The sequence below is a fragment of the Carcharodon carcharias genome, chromosome 3 (assembly GCF_017639515.1).
Source record: "Carcharodon carcharias isolate sCarCar2 chromosome 3, sCarCar2.pri, whole genome shotgun sequence".
NCBI lineage: Eukaryota > Metazoa > Chordata > Chondrichthyes > Lamniformes > Lamnidae > Carcharodon > Carcharodon carcharias.
In genome coordinates, this window is record NC_054469.1 from 48,576,947 (window position 1) to 48,595,655 (window position 18,709).

Genomic DNA, 18,709 nt, shown 5'->3' on the forward strand with positions numbered 1-18,709 from the left:
GTTAGCACACCAATAACAATTCCTTGGTTATTCATAGTTATTCTCTTTTTTCTCCTGGCAACATTAGCTAGCACAGGGATATGGTTTCATAGATATTGGCAGCTTTTTGGTAATTCACTAAGCAGCTATTCTTCGAATGCGAGACTACAGTGAGTACAGTCAGTAGGTTCAGTTTAGGAGCTCAACACATCCAAACCAGATTCTATCCATACACAGTTACCTTCCAGCAGCAGGTAGTGATTAGTGTTGTGACATATCTTAAACTGCTGTCAATTATTACCACCTCAACATGTTGTCATGGCAGGCAGATGGTAAATGTCAAGTTGCTCAAATCCCAGAGGGAAACTTGAAGCAGCTGCCACAACTATTTGCAATTTGTATTTATTTTGAGGTGCGGGCTTTGAATTCGGTAAAAAGGCCACCAAGGCTTAGAGGGTTTTTACAAAACTAAACTAAACAATTATTAATATAAGAAATGATTTTAAGCCCCTACATAGACCTACAAATTATTACTATGATAACTCCTAGCTCACCTAATTAATATAACTCCCAGACACAACTCCGTTAAGGCAACAGTAAAAAACACATAGGGCAGAATTTTCAGTTGGATGTGCAGGGGTTGGGCCCACACATCCACACGTAAAGTGACGCAAGGTTACATCAGGCGAGCGTCCCGATGTCACTCTGCACCATCGCAATATTTCACTGGGCGAGCACGCGATGAAGTCCGATGTGCATATGCCATTAATTAATGGGCCAGTTAAGTTTAGTTGTCACTGGACAGCGATTTTAAGGTGCTCGTACAATCTTTGGGTCGGCACACAGGCACAACGGGCAGGCGGGTAAGAGACTTTTCTATGAACCTCACCCACGGGCGGGATAAGAGGGTTCAGTGGGGTCGTAAATCTGCTTTGTGGAGTATTTATTGGAGAAAGTATTTTAAACTTGCCTGTGTAATCTACAGTAGTTCAGAATGCATTCCAGCAGCTTTCTGTGTACTTTGAACCTTCAGGTCAGCACTCTGCAGTCAGGAATCTTTAGCGGGCCTGCAGATTTCCAGAGGCCTCCCCTTAGTTTGGGTATTGGTTCTGACATGTCCAATGGAGGCAACTCCTCTGAGGAGGAGGGGAGGGCAAGAATGCACATTCAGTCTCGAGAGGAGTCACCTTTGGGAGTACAGGCGCAGGCACAATGGAGCGTAGCACCAAGAGGTAGTCCAAGATGGAAGGGGCCGCAGAAGATGCCACTATCCTGCTGCCAGGGTATACAGGCGGCAAAGCAGCTACCTCAATATGACTGAGGTGCAGTGCTGAAGGAGGCTCTGACTCTCAAGGGAGTCAGATGATTGGTCCTGAGATCTCCCCAAACTGTGTGGGCAGACATTCCATGCCAGTGGCTTTGAAGGTCATCAACTTCTATACCTCTGGCTCCTTCCAGGGGTTGGTGGGTAATCTTTGCGGTGCACACTTGTATCAAGCAGGTTACAGACACTCTGTTCAGACGGGTATTGACCTTCATCCACTTCCGCTGGGACCAGGCTAGCCAGGCACAGCGAGCCAGAGGCTTCCCGGCCATTGCTGACTTCCCCCGCAACCAGGATGCAATAGACTGTACACATGTGGCCATCAAGGTGCCAGCAGGTGAGCTCGGTGCCTTCGTCAACAGGAAGGGCTTCCACTCCATGAATGTGCAGATATTGTGTGACCACAGGATGCAGATTCTGCAAGTCTGTGCAAGGTACCCAGGCAGCTCCCACAATGCCTACATCCTCAGACACTCCCAAGTGCCGGGGCTCTTCAGCGCTCCAGCCCGGCTGGATGAATGGCCGCTGGGTGACAAGGGCTAACCCCTCAGTAGATGGCTCATGATGCCTCTCCGCCATCCAATATCAGAAGTTGAGCAGCGTTACAATAGGAGCCACGCCTCTACAAGGGCTGTGGTGGAGAGATCCATAAGTCTTCTCAAGATGCACTTCCAATGCTTGGACTGCTTAGGGGGCGCACTCCAGTACCCCCCAGATCGTGTGTCTGTGATAGTGGTTGCATGCTGCGCTCTCCACAATCTTGCGCTGGAAAGGATGGATGCAGTGAACGATGAAGATATCGACGCAGTGTCTGGGGCTGCACACGATGAGTCCAGCAGTGATTCTGAGGATGAGCAAGTACAGGGGAATGCTGAGGGGGTAAACGCTGACCCGGGACTACACCAAGGAGGCAGGGACACCCGGAAGGCTTTAATCCAACGAACCTTCAGCTAGCTCCACACAAATGGATCAACAGGACCAGACTTGCCTGGCACTTCCACACTTGGCACCTAAGTACTAAATCTGCCAGGTCATCTGCAGGAACTAAGGGCCTTGGACATAAATGTGAATGTCCAAACACTCATGACATTTTTCTTAAACATACAAATGCAGATCAAACAAGCCACCCTCAGCCATGGTCACACATCTGATTTTTAATTTTAACGTCAGATGTTCTCCCAATTGCAAAACAATACTGTAAGCAAGCAAAAATAAATTATAAGGACCTAATCTCAGGCCAACACAAAAGCACCAGGGAGAAATCCTTGACATGCCTAATGTGCCTTACGTTTCTGTTTGTGGTCTTGGTGCTGCCCCATCGCTGGGAGTGGCATCTGAGACAGCCTGCTGACTCTGCTGTCCTGTTGGCCTCGATGACCTTGGCAGTCGTCCTCTGGCCCATGGAGACTGTGCTGGCTCTGCCCGGGAGGGATCTGCCAGTTGCACAGCTGGCATCTCCCCAGTCGTTGCACGTCACTGGATGAAACGGTCACTGGGAGAGGGCCGGAGGAGCTGGTGCCCTCATCCGGAGCGCCCTGAGAGGAGCCCGCAGAGATGACAGGCAGTTGCTGCGCCGATGTGAGGTTGCCTCAGATCTCCCTGCTCACCGCGGATAGATGGTCACCGAGCTGGGAAGCTTGAAACCCACACCATCTCCCACATTGGCACTGACCAGCTGTGGCCAATGCCGCTGTGAGGGCTTGCAGGTCCGAGCGCAACCCCGGGAGAACCTGATTGTTCTCCTGGAGGCCCCTCTCCACAAGAGTCACCACTCTCTCCATGGAGGAAGCATGACGCTCTGCCAAGAGGCTCATCACATCACTGATGCTCCGCGTGGACTCCTCCACCACGGACACCAAGTGAAGCATAGTCTCATGTAACACTCCCAGATGCTCCCGCACACCCGGCCGCATTTCCTGCACCTGCTGCATCGCGGACGACTCCAGAGGCACATCATCAGGTACCAACTCAGCGTGTGCCTGGTCCCCTGCAGTCCTCCGACTGCTGGTGCCTTCGGCACTCTCTGTCTCTGCCAGCGAATGCCCTCTCCACTGTGCCCTGGGACACTAGCCGATGTTCCAATGCCCACCGAGGTGCTAGTATCTGCGTTGGTGCTTGCCTCGCCGAAATGGTGTGACGCAGGTGACAGTTGAGGGCCCTCAGGTGTGAGAGGGGGCATCTGCAGCTTCTCCTGCCGGCTTTGATGATGCTGAAATGAACAACAAGGACACTGGATCAGTTAGCATGGACACAATGACACACTTCATCCCTTTCTCCCTGACTCATTATGCGCTCAACCTTCCAGAACCAATGGACATGAACATTGACGGGGTGGTAAATAGTGAGGAGGATAGCCTTACATTACAGGCGCATACAGACAGGCTAGTCAGATAGGCTGATGAATGGCAAATGGAATATAATGTGGATAAGTGTGAGGCGACGCACTTCAGCAGGACAAACAAGGCACGGAAATACACGATGAATGGTAGGACCTTGGGAAGTACTGTGGATCAGAGGGACCTTGCTGTGCATGTCCACCTTAAGATAGTGGGACAGGTACATAAGGTGTTTAAGAAGGCGTATGCCATACTTGCCTTTATTAGCCGAGGCATAGAATATAGGAGCAGGGAGGTAATGTTCGAACTGTAGGAAACACTGCTTAGGTCACAGCTACAGTATTGTGTGCTGTACTTTATGGGAGGAATGTGATTGCAGTGAAGAGAGCACAGAGGATGTTTACCAGGATGTTGCCTGGGCTGGAGAGTTTCACTTATGAGGAGACGTAGCATAGACTGGGGTTATTTCCCCTGGAGCAGAGGAGATTGAGGAGGGACATGATTGAGGTTTCTAACATTATGAGGGGCATAGATAGGGTCAACAGGAAGGGACTTTTCCCCTTGGCAGACGAATCAGTAAGCAGGTGGCATAGATTAAAGGTAAGGGGCATAAGGTTTACAGGGGATGTGATGAGCAACTTTTTCCACACAGAGTGTGTTGGGAATGTGGAACACACTGCTTGAAAGGGTGGTGGCTGCAGAAACCTTCCTAACATGTAATAAGTATTTGAATGTGTACTTGCGATGCCATGGCTTACAAGGTCATGGGCATAGTGCTGGAAAATGGGAGTAGGAGACTTAGGAACGTGTTTGACCCATGCATCCTCGAAGGGCTGAAAGGCCTTTTTCTATGATCCACACCTCTGACTCTATCACTCTGTGACTGAGCAATGTCGCAACAATAACTAATTTAACAATCATCAGAGCTATGGATGTTGGGAGGACATTGCGGATCTCACTGTTGGCCTCAAATACCTGGCTGTGCCACCCTAGCCTCACCGACACCAGTTGACCTAGGCGCATGGTGCCTCTCCAGGGCCTTCTGTTCGAAGTGGCTTAACATGAGGAGGTGAGCCTGGCTGCCTCCAGTCCTCGAATGCTCCGAGGCATTATGAGCATTCTTCCCCTAAGAAAGAGAGACCATTCATTACGGCAAATCGCACATGGACTCTGCATGCGCACGCCGCACCCCAACCACAGTGGCCCATATCAGGCCTCCAGTGCCTCCTGTCCCCGCTACTGCTGATCAGTCACACAAAGATAGTACGCCTGCTCCCAACCCCCCACAACGGCCACCTTGGACACATTCTTTGTCCATCACTTTAGGAAACACACGGTATTTGCTCCCATAGCAAGGAGGCACAACTACATGCAGCATCAAGGACAGCAGATGACTCTTGGCCAGGTGACCTTGAGGCTCCCCTTCCACAATCTCATCACCATCAATAGGACATGTGTTGGAGTTCTGAGTATGCACCTAGCTGCATCTCCTGCAGGTTGCCCCCAGGCTAGTCATGTGTGACTAAGAGCAACACATGGTGCGGGGAAGAACTCATCTCCTCATGAACCACTCAGACTGATGTAAGCATGGGCACTATCTGCTTGCCCACCCAGCATAGGAAAAATGCCCAACATGATTCAATGCAGTCATGACAGTAAGACTTGGGGAGTCCTCAATCCCAACATGCTGCTCACCATGTCAGAGCGCAACAAATCATTGAAGCGCTTATGGCACTGGATCCAGGTGTGCTGCACCACATCACGGGAGCTCACCACCTCAGCCACCTCCTCCCCTGCACATTTGGTCATGTGGGGGGGTCTCCTCCTCCCATCCTAGGGGACCAACACTCCCGCCATGCTGCCACCTCCTCAAGGAGGGCAGTAAGGCAGTCATCTGAAAAACGAGGGGTGCATTGGCCTACCCTGCAGCCTGCCCTGCTCCTGTGGCAGACCCTGCAGCCTGGCCTGTTCCTCTGCCCTTCCCTCCAGCGTGCCCTGCTCAGCCGATGGCGTGCCCTCGAATTAGCCATTGTCACCAACCTACAGGAGGCTGCCAGGCCTTCTTTTAAACAGACTGCCAGGTCACCATTGGACCCCGTGGTCTGTACACACCCACCGCCCATACACTCCTGCTATACACGGGAGTCGGCAAATATGCTGGGCGGGCCTTAATTGGCCCACCTGTGTAAAATGGCAGCGTAGACCCGATCACAAGTGCTTATCGCGTCAGTGCCCGCCCACATCCGCACCCGCTCTCCCTACCCCCAACAACGTCCATAGATTTTAAAAGACCCAGGTAAAGTAACATGATACCCTGAATAATTGAATTCAAAGTGAGTTTTTGTAACTTCAGTTCATGCAGACAGCAGTTTTGGCACAGAGGCTGGAGACTTTTTCATACTTGTTAGATCTTAGAATAGATCTTACGCACAGCCTTCTCTACTTTATACACTTTTTCCCTTTTGAATGCAAATTCCCATTGTTTCGCTATGTCTTTAGACTTTAGCTCTCTAATAATAAAAATCTATCATAGTACCAATTTTACAGTAATCTTTGGAAAAATAAACACACTGTTTCTTAACTTCTCCTGGCTAGGTGAAACATTTCACCCCGTCTTTTGAATCCAAGCTAGTTTGGTTTATTTAAAAATGCAAATGTTCCCTTTACACCTTGCATTCTAAAACTTCACCCATGTTTATCTGTTTAGCATTTCAAACCCAACATCTCTTCTTACATCAAAGCCTTCAGACCAGGTATCTCTAATTCAATTAAGTCCCACACACACAGATACACACATACATAGACACAGACCCCACTATTACTGAATTTTACAATAAATTCCAAATAACATTATGAAAATTATTATATCTTCCTGACTATGTATTTGTCCCATGATTGGTAGTCAGTCAGCAAGCAACTGGGCAGAGAACAGATGTACTATACTTAGTCTCCCAGTTAACTTTATCTGTATATAGTTTTATCTTCAAATAATGAAGCCATATTACTGCTTCACCAATGTATGATCGGTACATTTATTTTGAACAGAAGGAGAACGTAACAGTTAATATTGGGAATAGTGGCTGATATCCTTTTCTCATTGATGTTAGCAAAGATCAACTAACTCAACACAGACTGGGGATCAAACTTCAGATCGTCGTCAGCTGCATTGCTCAGGTCCATGCAGGGCAATTTGGCAACTGAGCAATCAGAGCAGTTTAACCTCCAAATCCAAGGCTCCTATTGAGTGTTTTTTCTGATCTGATGATTGCTGCAGTTACTTTTGAAATTTCAAGTGTTACTTCATTCTTCAGGTCTTTAGTCTCAATACTAAATGAATACATTTAAGTTTGGAATAGGCTTCACGTTCAATAGAATGGAGTCTGATCAATGGTTCAAGTTGTTGGTGCCATGGTAAAAGTTTCTTGAATTACAGCAGCCTCAGTGAAAGCAGACTGAAGAATGAGAGCAAGGTCACATCTATAAGTAATTTAATTTGCTTTTGTTGTAGCATCAAAAGTGCTCTCGCAGAAACAAACACCTATGCAATACTGCCGATTGTCCAGGAACAGCCTAAAGTTAACGGTGAACAAAATTGCCTTTTTTTTTTGGCACTTCCTGGTTTTACAGCTGATGATTTCTCTTTCTCCCTGGTTACAAGTATTCTATCAAGATTACAGGATGTTACATTAAAAAGATGAAAAAAGAAAGAAGAGTGCATCAGTCACAATCACACTCTGGTCCAGAATGACAATAAAGGTGTAAAGCCATATTTTTGTTGTGAAGCTGCAAAAAGACTTTAACCAAAGTCTACTATTAACCTCGCACAGAAAGTGTGATTTTGAAAATCTATGATAAAATAGCCATTAGTGACTAAGTATGAATTGTGCAGTATTACCAATTCCCAAAGTACAAAAATCATGAGATTTTAATGCCATTTCACTTTTGAATCATCCACATTCTTTCTGCAGCATCCACACTATTTCAGTGTTGCTTAAGTTAGATGATACTTCCTTTTATTCACACAGTGAAAGACTTATGTTGACTTTGCATTGCGTAATTTTGTTTTATTCACTCACGTGACGTGGGCTTCGCTGGCTGGGCCAGCATTTGTTGCCCATCCCTAGTTGCCCTTGAGAAGGTGGTATTGAGCTGCCTTCTTGAACCTCTGGAGTCCATGTGGTGTAGGTACACCCACAGTGCTGTTAGGAAGGGAGTTCCAGGATTTTGACCCAGTGACAGTGAAGGAACGGCGATATATTTCCAAGTCAGGATGCTCAGTGACTTGGAAGGAACCTTCCCGGCAGTGGTGTTCCCATCTATCTGCTGCCCTTGTCCTTCTAGATGGTAGTGGTCGTGGGTTTCAAAGGTGCTGTCGAAGGACCCTTGGTGAATTCCTGTGGTGCATCTTGTAGATGGCACACGCTGCTTCTACTGTGCATCGGTGACGGAGGGATTGAATGTTTGTGGATGTGGTGCCAATCAAGCAGGCTGCTTTGTCCTGGACAGTGTCTTAGACAAGATTTTTGAGTGTTGTGGGAGCTGCACTCATCCAGGCAAGTGGGGAATATTCCATCACACTCCTGACTTGTGCCTGGTAGATGGTGGACAGGCTTTGGGTAGTCAGGAGATGCGTTACACATTGCACGATTCCTAGCCTCTGACCTGTTCTTGTAGCCACAGTATTTATATGGCTAGCCCAGCTCAGTTTCTGGTCAATAGGAACCCCCAGGATAGTGATAGTAGGGGATTCAGTGATGGTAATTCCATTGAACGTCAAGGGGTGATGATTAGATTCTCTCTTGTATACCCTCAGTAGCACTTAATAATGAATTACTGAGGAGGATGTTTAAAAAAAATTTTAAATAAAGTTCTTGATTCCCATATAAAAATAGCTTTAAAGAACCTTTAATACAAATAAAGGAATTCTAATCCTTGTTTTCACTATCTGTTGGGATGCCAACCTATTTGCCATTATCTTAGAATTTTACAGTACTGGAGGAGGTTGCTTGATCTATCTGTCCTGTGCCAGGTCTATGAAAGAGCTATCCACTTAGTACTGCCCTTTCTCCATACCCTGCAAAATTTTTATTTTTCAAATAAATATCCACTTTGCTTTTAAAAATAATTATATCTTCTGTCTGCACCCTGTTTCTGTTATTCCGCACCCTAGCAACTGCCTGTGTAAAACAAAAACCTCTGCTGATCCCTGCCTTTGCTGTTTCGGCGATGTATTTTTTTTAAACCTTTAGTCGACAACAAGTAGGAATTTTATTTACTAATTCGCTTCATCAAACCCTTCAAAACCCCCGTTCACTTACTAACTACAGAGCTTCTTTTGCAGGTTGCTGCCTTCTTCAAGATCTAAATATAAGATGTATGTAGACAGGACCCCTCAAATTCTGCTGCATCTCAAACCCAACCAAATTCTGTGGCATTTGAATATAGAGCATGTGGCAAATCTGTACAGGATTAGGGGACATCTCCCTATAGTCAACATTCTTTAAGAGCTGTTGAAGGATTGAGGAAAAATTTTGCATAAGAGACAGTCAACAATCCAGGTGCAAATTGCCCCCCAAACTACACCTGTTTTGCCAAGTGTTTTACTTTCTTGTTTTGCTCATTTTCACATTATAGAAGGTCAAATCTTTCATGTGCCATGTCATCTGGCAATATTTTAAGATGTATGTTTTTAATTGCTTTAAGATATCTTCTTGATATGTTTAAGAGTGGTAATCTAGTGTAATTTAATTAATGCCACAGAAACCGGATTTACCACATAAAATAAGCCTTTCTAATCAAAACGTCTCGCCCACTACCTGTGAGTAACCTGCTTTTAAGTGAATGAAAATGACTTCTAAAAATATACAGAACCATTTGTTAGTTATATGGTAGTGAGCTTCTCTGTAAATGAAGACAAAAGTGATGTCCAGGAACTTTTGAAATGTGCCCATTACTGTCCATGCCCCAAAAGAACCAGCTTAATTTGTTGAACCTCTTCAAAGTTGCAATTAGTGGAACTTCCAATGATGATTAATTCACCAAAGTGGAGGGGGTTGGGCGTTGGTGGGTGGGGGGTGGGTGCGGGTGGGCCGGTGTGGTCAGTTTTGAGGGCTGGACCAGCTTCTAATGTAATGTTTTATAAACTAATGCAAAAAACTGTGGAGACTTGATTTGCACTGAACATAACTTGCGCTTAAAAAACCACAATCTTTTGGGTGGTTTATAAAATAAACTGGCGCAATTGAGTTGAGGGAGACTCTACCCCAATATTTTTGTTCAGAAAAATCAGGGAATTTAAACTCTTTAAAAGCAGTTATGGTGCTCAGTTATTTACAATAATAGCTACCGTACCACTTAATACCTAGTTGTGTTATCTGACTCTTCTTTAGCCAATTGAGACAGCTAATATATGAAGTGGCAGAGAGATAAGCTGTTTTTTTTTGTTTAAAGCATCGGTATTTATAGATTGTGGCTCCCATTATGTTGAGAAGAGTAAGTGTTTTAAAAATACTGTTCAAACTGAGTATTATTGTTTCAAATTATAGTTTAGAAATACAACATTATGTCTCTTAATATGTTTAAAGTGTTGGTTACCATAAGTGCTTATGTTGTTGCCTGGCAGATGCATCAGCAGATGTTACATTCAACAAGTGCACTAGGCTTTACCCTCACAGTAAACAAGCCAAGAGATGCTTTGTTGTAATTGTGAAAGGGAAAATCTTTTTTTCGCTGTATGAGGAGATACAGGTTACCTGTTGAAACATTTAGCGCGCAGGGGCTGAGCAGAACATCAGAGTGCTGGAAGCTGCAATTGGAATTTCTCTATAGACAACTGATTAAGGAGCTGGGAACAGTGAAATTAATCTCCATGCATTTCACACCTTGCACATTTCACTGAATTTTCCCTGTTTAGTGGAAAAAAACATAGGCCAGGATTTTCCGTTTGGCAAGCAAGGGGTGGAGCCCACTCGCCGACGCGTAAAATGACACGGGATGACATCGGGCAGAACTCCCGATGTCACCGCACCCCATTTCAATTTTCAGGTTGGCGGGAGCTCAGCAGAATCAGTTGTGCGCCCGCTGGTCTGTCAATGGCCAATTGAGGACATTGACAGAGTCATTAAACTAATTAATGGACCTACCCGTCCAATCTTAAGGTTGGCAGACAGGCCAGGAGCCCTGGCGGTCATTAGAAAAAGCATGAAACCTCATCCACAGGCGGGATGAGGTTTCATGTAGGTTTTAAAAAATTTAATTCAAGTGTATTAAAAAGTTATGGACATGTTCCAACTCATGTGACAGTGTCATATGAGGGGACATGTCCGGGAATTTCTTTTTCTCTATTTTTCAGATTTTTTATTGTACAGCCGATCTCCCTGAGGCAGCACTTAGCACTTAATTGGCCCGCCCATATAAAATGGCGGCACACCCCCGATCGGGGGCACCAATCAGAGGCGTGCCTCTGCACGCCCCCTCTTCAACTTTCCCCCCAACAGAAGGAAAATTCTGCCCATAGGGTTCTTCCATGATAGTTTATTGATGGTGTCACAAAACATGGGGACTTGTGAAGATAGGAAGCTTGACTATCCTTCTTGGAATGAACCAATGTGAGCTACGTGCTACTTTCACAATTAACGTATAAGTTCCAATCCTTTGAACATTCACTAACTGGTCACGCAGTGACAATACCCTGGAACAGAGAAATCTGAAGTCTATCCCTAATTTCATCCCTCATCATGATAAGTCAGGCAGGCTATGGGTGCCAATTAGGCACCTCAATGATATTCACCATTCAGGGCTTCCCAATTTCACCCAGTGACAAGACCCACACATGTGTCATGGGGAGGGGATGTGATCGGGAGGGGATGAGGTCAAACCAACAAATGCCCACAGTTATTTAGTAGAGCCAGGAATAAAACTCCAGCTCTTTCCACTCCGCCAAATCTTCCTCCAGCAGATCCTTTAAAAAACACTGGTTAAGCTGCTCAAGATGTGGAAATACTAGTCTGAGCTCTGACTAACAAAGCTAATTTAGTAATGGACATGAAATGGACATAGGAGCCTCATGAGACTGTCACTTATTACTGCAAAATGTTGGAGTCTATTATAAAGGATGCAATAGCAGAGCTTTTAGAAATACAAGCAGAGTCAGCATGGCTTCATGAATGAGAAATCATGCCTAACAAATTTATTAGAATTCTTTGAGGAGGTAACAAGTAGGATTGATAAAGGGGAACCAGTAGATGTAATAGATTTGGATTTCCAAAAGGTGTTCGATAAGGTACAGCACATTAGTCTACTTAATAATATAAGAAGAGCCCATGGTGTTGGGAGTAGTATATTAGCATGGATAGAGAATTAGCTAACTAATAGAAGACAGACAGTTGGGATAAGGGGGGCATTTTCAGGATGGAGTGCCACAGGAATCACTGTTGGGACCATAATTATTTACAATAGATATCAATGACTTGGATGAGGGAAGTGAATGTACTATTGCCAAGTTTGCGGATGACAGAAAAATAGATGGGAAGGCAAGTGGTGAGGATGACACAAAGAGTCTACAGAGGGATATGGACAGATTAAGTGAGTGGCCAAAAACTTAGTAGATGGAATATAATGTGAGGTTATGCACTTTGGCAGGAAGAATAGAGGAGTGGAATATTATTTAAATGGAGGAAGACTGCAGAAGGACGCAGCATAGAGGGTTTTGAGAATCCTTGTGCATGAATCCCAAAAAGCTAACATACAAGTTCCACAGGTAATAGGACCAGAGGGCATAACCTCAGAGTAAGGGGGCGCCCATTTAAAACAGAGATGAGGAGGAATTTCTTCTCTCATAGGGTAGTGAATCTGTGGAATTGTTTACCGCAGAGGGCTGTAGAGGCTGGGTCATTAAGTATATTCAAGGCTGAGATAGAGATATTTAATCAGCAAAGGAATCAAGGGTTATGGGGACAAGGCAAGAAAGTGGTGTTGACAATTATGAGATCAGCTATGATCTCATTGAATGGCAGAGCAGACTCAATGAGCCGAATGGCCTACTTCTGCTCCTATGTCTTATGGCCTTATGGTCTTACCTTACAAAAAAGCACCAACTAATATGGCAATTGTCTGAACGTTTCACACTAATGCTGCAGTTAATGTAAACGCAGGTTCAGGGTCTGAGCATACAACAAATCCAGGCTGAATGAGACTTCCAGAAGGAAATAGTCTTCATTTCACCCTGGAGTCAGGTTGGGTTGTGGCACCCATGGTTTAGAATCAGCCAAAATGGTTTTGGCTTCTTGGTGATGTTAAATTGAAAAAGCTTTAGCCATATGAACATCTGTACAGGAAAGAAAGCTGATAGTGGCTACAATCAATAGGATATCATCTCAGAAATTGGTCACAGCTGCCCAAGGTTACCTGATGAATTTTTTGACATGCTTACCGATTGTGGTATATTAGAAAGTGTACAAGTGTGTAACTAAGATTATCGATGCATATCAGTAATTCATTTCACTTCTTTGTACTCTAATGTTCACATCTCATGCAGAGTTATTCTGCAGCATGCTTCCAAGAGGCAGTCTCCATAGACAGCTCAAGGATACCAATACTGGAGGTGCACAGCTGAAAACCTTAATCATAGCAGTACACATCTTGTACTAATTTTATGGTATGACAGAAATGGAGAAACAAAATTTCAACCATTTCCTCCCAGCTCTTTTTCTAATGGTCATGACTGCGATTCTGTGAACTCTGCTGCTCCGTCTGTCTTAAACTTTGAGCTGCAGCACAGGCAGCGAATAGAAAGTGTTTTTTCCTCCTACCAAACAGCTGATATTCTTCTGTTCATGAACTTTAGCTAGAGTGTAAAGATGAGTAAAGAATAGTGGAATGGGAGGGGAAGATAAGAATTGTTCATGTTTAGAGGAGCTCTGAACACTCTTTCCCTTTAAAAGCAGGATTTAAAATGCTCTGAATAAAGATTAAAACTTATCAAGATCTTCCGAAAGGTCAATAGGAAGGAATTTGTGCAGAATTCTGCAGCTGTGGAGGTACACTGAGAGCTAATATTTCACCTCAGGTCAGAGCTGCAGTTCTTGAAGAGGTATTGAGTTATGAACACCATGTTGTGCCATCCACAATTACCAAGACAGTAGTGAATGTGACAGGAGATTTCTAACCAAAAACAGTTGTCTGGTAGAAATGACAGGATAAGGCTGCACACAGCCACAGACAGCAAAAATTAACTGACAGCCTCACCCTCATCCTCAGTCCCAGTGGAGGAGACAGTACTGACAATCATTTTGTGGCTACAACTGAGAATGTGGGCCGTGGTAGGGCTGAAACCATAAACATTGACAGGATGCTCCTACATAACCCATAACCACATCCCTCATCCCACCATGTTTTCTGATGTACAAGCTGCATTAGATGTAATCATTTTAAAAAATATATACTTTATTCATAAAATATCTGGAAGAACATTACAAAACATTTCTAAATCGCCATCACAAAAAGTGCAGATTCAACTTTTACACATGGATCACGAGGTGCTTCAATACAATCAATGAATATTACAATCATTTCAATATGGTCATTACAGACAGTCAGACTGTGCAATAGTATTGGAGTTATCAACATACATCATGTTACACTCTGAGGAGCTTCAATACAATTATAATACAATTAGTATTCAATGCAGACATTCATTGTGAGCCATGTAGCCCGAGGGGTCTATACCTTTCCCAGCCCCTCGGTGCACTATGGCAGAAAGGTCTTAGACAGCGACCTTTCCCCATTGCGCCTTTGCGGCAGCTGCCCCAAGCTTTAGTGCATCCCTCAGCACATAGTTCTGGAACTTGGATTGTGCCACTCGGGTCGGGACAACTCTTTGCATTGGAAGACCAACAAGTTTTGGGCAGACCAAAGAGTGTCTTTCACCAAGTTGATGATCCTCCAGCTGCAGCTGATGTTTGCCTCGGCATGTGTCCCTGGGATGTAATCATGCACTTCTCAATTCCACCATCCCCCATCCATTCCTTCACTGCAAACCTACCCTTGTGCCTTTCTCTTTTCAGATACCCTTCACCTGCCACCTGGCCAGGTGGTGATGCAGGAGTGTTAAGTTCAAGAAGAGCAAGAGACTAAGGGTGGAATTTTCCAAGCTTTGCACTAAGCTATGTTTTACCCACAGTACACAATGGTGACTTTTCACGCCATATTGTCCCAAGCCCGCTGTAGTAATTATGTATTCCTGCGATACACACCGTTTCCATGGCAGGGAGGCTCTTATTCACCCACCATGCGATCACCTCACCGTTTCATCACACCGAGCGTCATATTCAAAGTGCAGCCACACCACACACATCTCAGTGCCTCCATTCCACGATTGCTACAAAGAAGACATGGCTCCGAAAGGCAAAAAAACTGCAGCCCCCAGGCTCAATGACACATCCATGGAGCATCTTTTGGATGCAGTGGAGGCGCGCCGTCATGTCCTCTACACACACTCTGGCCACAGAAGGAGCAGCAACATCACTAATCCAGCTTGGGAGGTGGTGGCAGCAGTAGTCAACGCCAATGCCCTGCCAAAGAGGGCAGCCAACCAGTACCGCAAGTAGATGAATGTTCTCCATTTCGCCAGGATTAGTTACTCTTCTCATCACTCTCAAACCCATCACACATCCACAGGGCCCTCACTCACTGACAGCTCAAAGGACATCACCATTCACTCTCTCACACACACATCTTCATTGTCCTCATCCCATCCATGAGACCACCCACCACCCACACATGCCAGGCATACTTATCATCCAGCCAGGCAGACGTCCTGCTTACACTCTCTCCATCTCTATTCACGCAGGACAAGCTAGCACACAACAACAGGGAGAGGTCACAGACCAGTGGACAAATGCCTGAAATCAAGGTCCTCACAGACTTTGAAAATAGAGCAAAACAGCTGACCTGGCAGCCGCCATGGAGGCCTTGGAGCAGGATTTCGCTCCTGCACTGCTGCGCGGGCTGAACTCCAGTGAGGATCCGGACCATTCCTGTGCTGACGGTGAGGTCAGCGGTGTTCTACCATGTGAGGTAGTGCAACATCCATCAGGCAACCATGCTGTGAGTGATGTGTCCTGTTTCATAGGCCACTGCCACGCACTAATTATCTCTCCTTGCTTTTGCTGACATACCTGGGAAACAGCCGATGGAGTCCACAACCCAGGGCCTCCAATCAAACCCTGAAGAAACCTCTGAAGAGAAATCTGGAGACAGCCTCCCTGAAGTCCTGTCACAGTGCTCACCCACACCATCCACCAGCGCAGAGACACACACCTCAGTGGGACTTAGTTTTAGAATAGCCTCATGATCACAATCTGATGAGCACATCGCACTGTCTAATCCACAGCAGGTGGAGGCAGGGACTTCCCAGGGGCAGAATATTGCTCTCGTTGGGCGGGCGGGCGGGCGACTGGTCCAAAAGAGTGTAACCTTGCGCGATATTTCGGTGGAGGGCACCCATGGGAGTTGGCAGTAAACCTGCTGGCAATTAAACGGCCTATTAAGGCCCTTAATGAAATAATTGATCAAAATTTTTCACTGTCCTTCCAACTGTTTGGTTGGTGGGTGAGTGAAAAGTCCAGGCGGCCTTTGCATTTTTGGCGAAATATCGTCCACGGGCACTCATCTCTAACATGTGTCCGGGGACATATTTTTTAACATTTTTAAATTCTTTGTGTGTTTGAAAGATCTTCAGCTCCTTGAGGCAGCTCTGTGCCTCAGGGAGCGGTTACTGTGTGCACCCGTTCGCATGCACTTCCGCACTTGCCCTCCTTCCAATCCCAACCAGGCAGCACTGAGCACTGCAGCACACGATTCACACTGGCTGGCCACTAATTGGCCAACCAGCGTGAAATCATGGTCTGGGCCCACCCACCGAGCCCGCCTGACGACTGGAAAATCCTGGCCCAGGTGTCCGGCGCTCCGGGACTGCTGGAAGCACGAAATATGAGTCCGAGTCAGATGACGAGCCTCTAGACTCGGTCATGTCACATTTGCTGGAGCTGCAAAGGCAAGCCCAGGAATATCAGGGAGGTCCGCTGCACTCCTCAGATTGCAAGGCATGATGCAGGAGTCCGTCCATCTTCACGTGGAAGTGATAGCGTCGGCATGCCAACACACCGAGGTCAGCACTGGTAGGGTGGCAGCCGCCATGGAGACCTTGGTCCAGGATGTCGCTCCTGCACTGCTGCACAGGCTCAACTCCATTGCTGATGCCATACTTAGCCTCCAACAGTGTTTACGTGATCTCACCCCAGCTATCCCTTCTCCTCAAGGTGTCAGCCAGGGGCCCTTGGGCACCCATAAGGAGGAGGATCAGAAGGTGAACCCCCTGTGGCCATCCACCCAGGTGACTCCAGGTATGTCTAGCCCGTCCGAATCCCCACTCCCTATGACCTCAAAAGCTCAACTCCAGTGGTCGAGCAGGGTGCCACTGCCACACAGCAGAACCACAAAAGTAGGCTGGGGCCCTCCAGGTCTAAGCCCTACAGAGGACGTCCATCAAGGTCATCACAGACAGGGCATAGCAGTCAGCAGGCTGCCTCCACCTCTGTTGTGGATGTCCGGGAAACACCAAGACGTAGCAACAGGGTTAGGAAGGTTAAGAAGATGTAATTGCACAGCCTGGGTGTTAATCACTTCTAAGTATTGTTCACTACTGTCAAGAAACTCTGAAGAATGTCTCCCTACCTATGGCTCCTTGTTCATGTCACTCAGATGTGACCCCTTTCTGCACAAGATAAAGGCAGGTGTCTCAGGCCAGGGCCTCTTCCCTGTGCTCTGTGCAGCCTTCAGATCACAGTGATGGTCCAGCCTCACACTCGCTGGACACATTAGTGATGCCTGCACCTCGCTGGTGCTTGTCATTGCTGCCAGAATGTTGTGGGCAGACATCACAGAGTTCCGTCATTCTCTCTATGTGCTCTCAGCACCTTTAAGGTGGGTCTGGCCCCCCATCTCTTCAGCATCTGTGACCAGTGATGCTGTGCTCCTGAAGGGGACAGGTGCTGAAGGCGGACAAAGTATCAGGTGCTTTTAAAGTTTCATGGCTGCGTCTCTATGATTTGACCCTGATCACAGAGTGCAAGCGAGCTGCCCTCAGTCATACAGGAGTCAGACATTCACAGAGGCTATGTGAAGATCTATGGAGTGTCCTCGTTGCATGTCATCATCATCCTCCTGGAATTGAGCGACTGTTAGGGCCTCCAATACATCTCCATGACAGGAGCATTCTCACAGAGGGCATGTGCCCTGTCATAAGCCAGACTGGAGTCAAGTGTTCACAGATGTAATGTGAGGATCTATGGTGTCTCCTCACTGCATGTTGCCATCATTCCCCATAAATCCAGCAGCTATGAGGACCTCCCGCATCCACCTGCCTCGCCTGGCCAGTGCGTGGGCCTCATCCCCATCATCGTCCCCTCAGGGACCTCCTCACCTTCATCACAGTTCACGTTCTCATCAACAGGGCAGATCTCCAGCTCCTCCATCTCCTCCTCAGCTAGCTACTCCCCCAGTTGCAGCACCAGGTTGTAAAGGGCGCAGCAGGCGACGATGATAGGTAACGCCCTCTGTGGACTGTATTGCAGGACTCCGCCAGACACATGAATCTCATTTTTTCAACATCCCGATTGTTTGCTCCACCAATTTGCGAGTTGCAGCATGAGCCTCATTGTACCTTTGCTCTGCTGTAGTCTGAGGCCGGTGTACTGGTGTCATCAGCCACATCCTCTGTGGTTAGCCCTTGTCCCCGAGAAGACATTTCTCTACAGCCCCTGCGGACCCTGGAAGATGTCAGGGATCTGTGACCGGCTGAGAATGTAGGAGTCATGCACACTCCCTGGATGCCATGAGCAGACCTGCAGGATGCCTTTGTGGTGGTCGCACACCAGCTGCATATTCAGCGTATGGAATCCCTTGCGGTTGATATAGCGGTTGATCCGAGCACCATGTGAGTGCAGCTGATGGCATCCTACATCTGGGAAACCTGAGATCTAGACAAATCCAACTGCTCTTGCATCCTGGC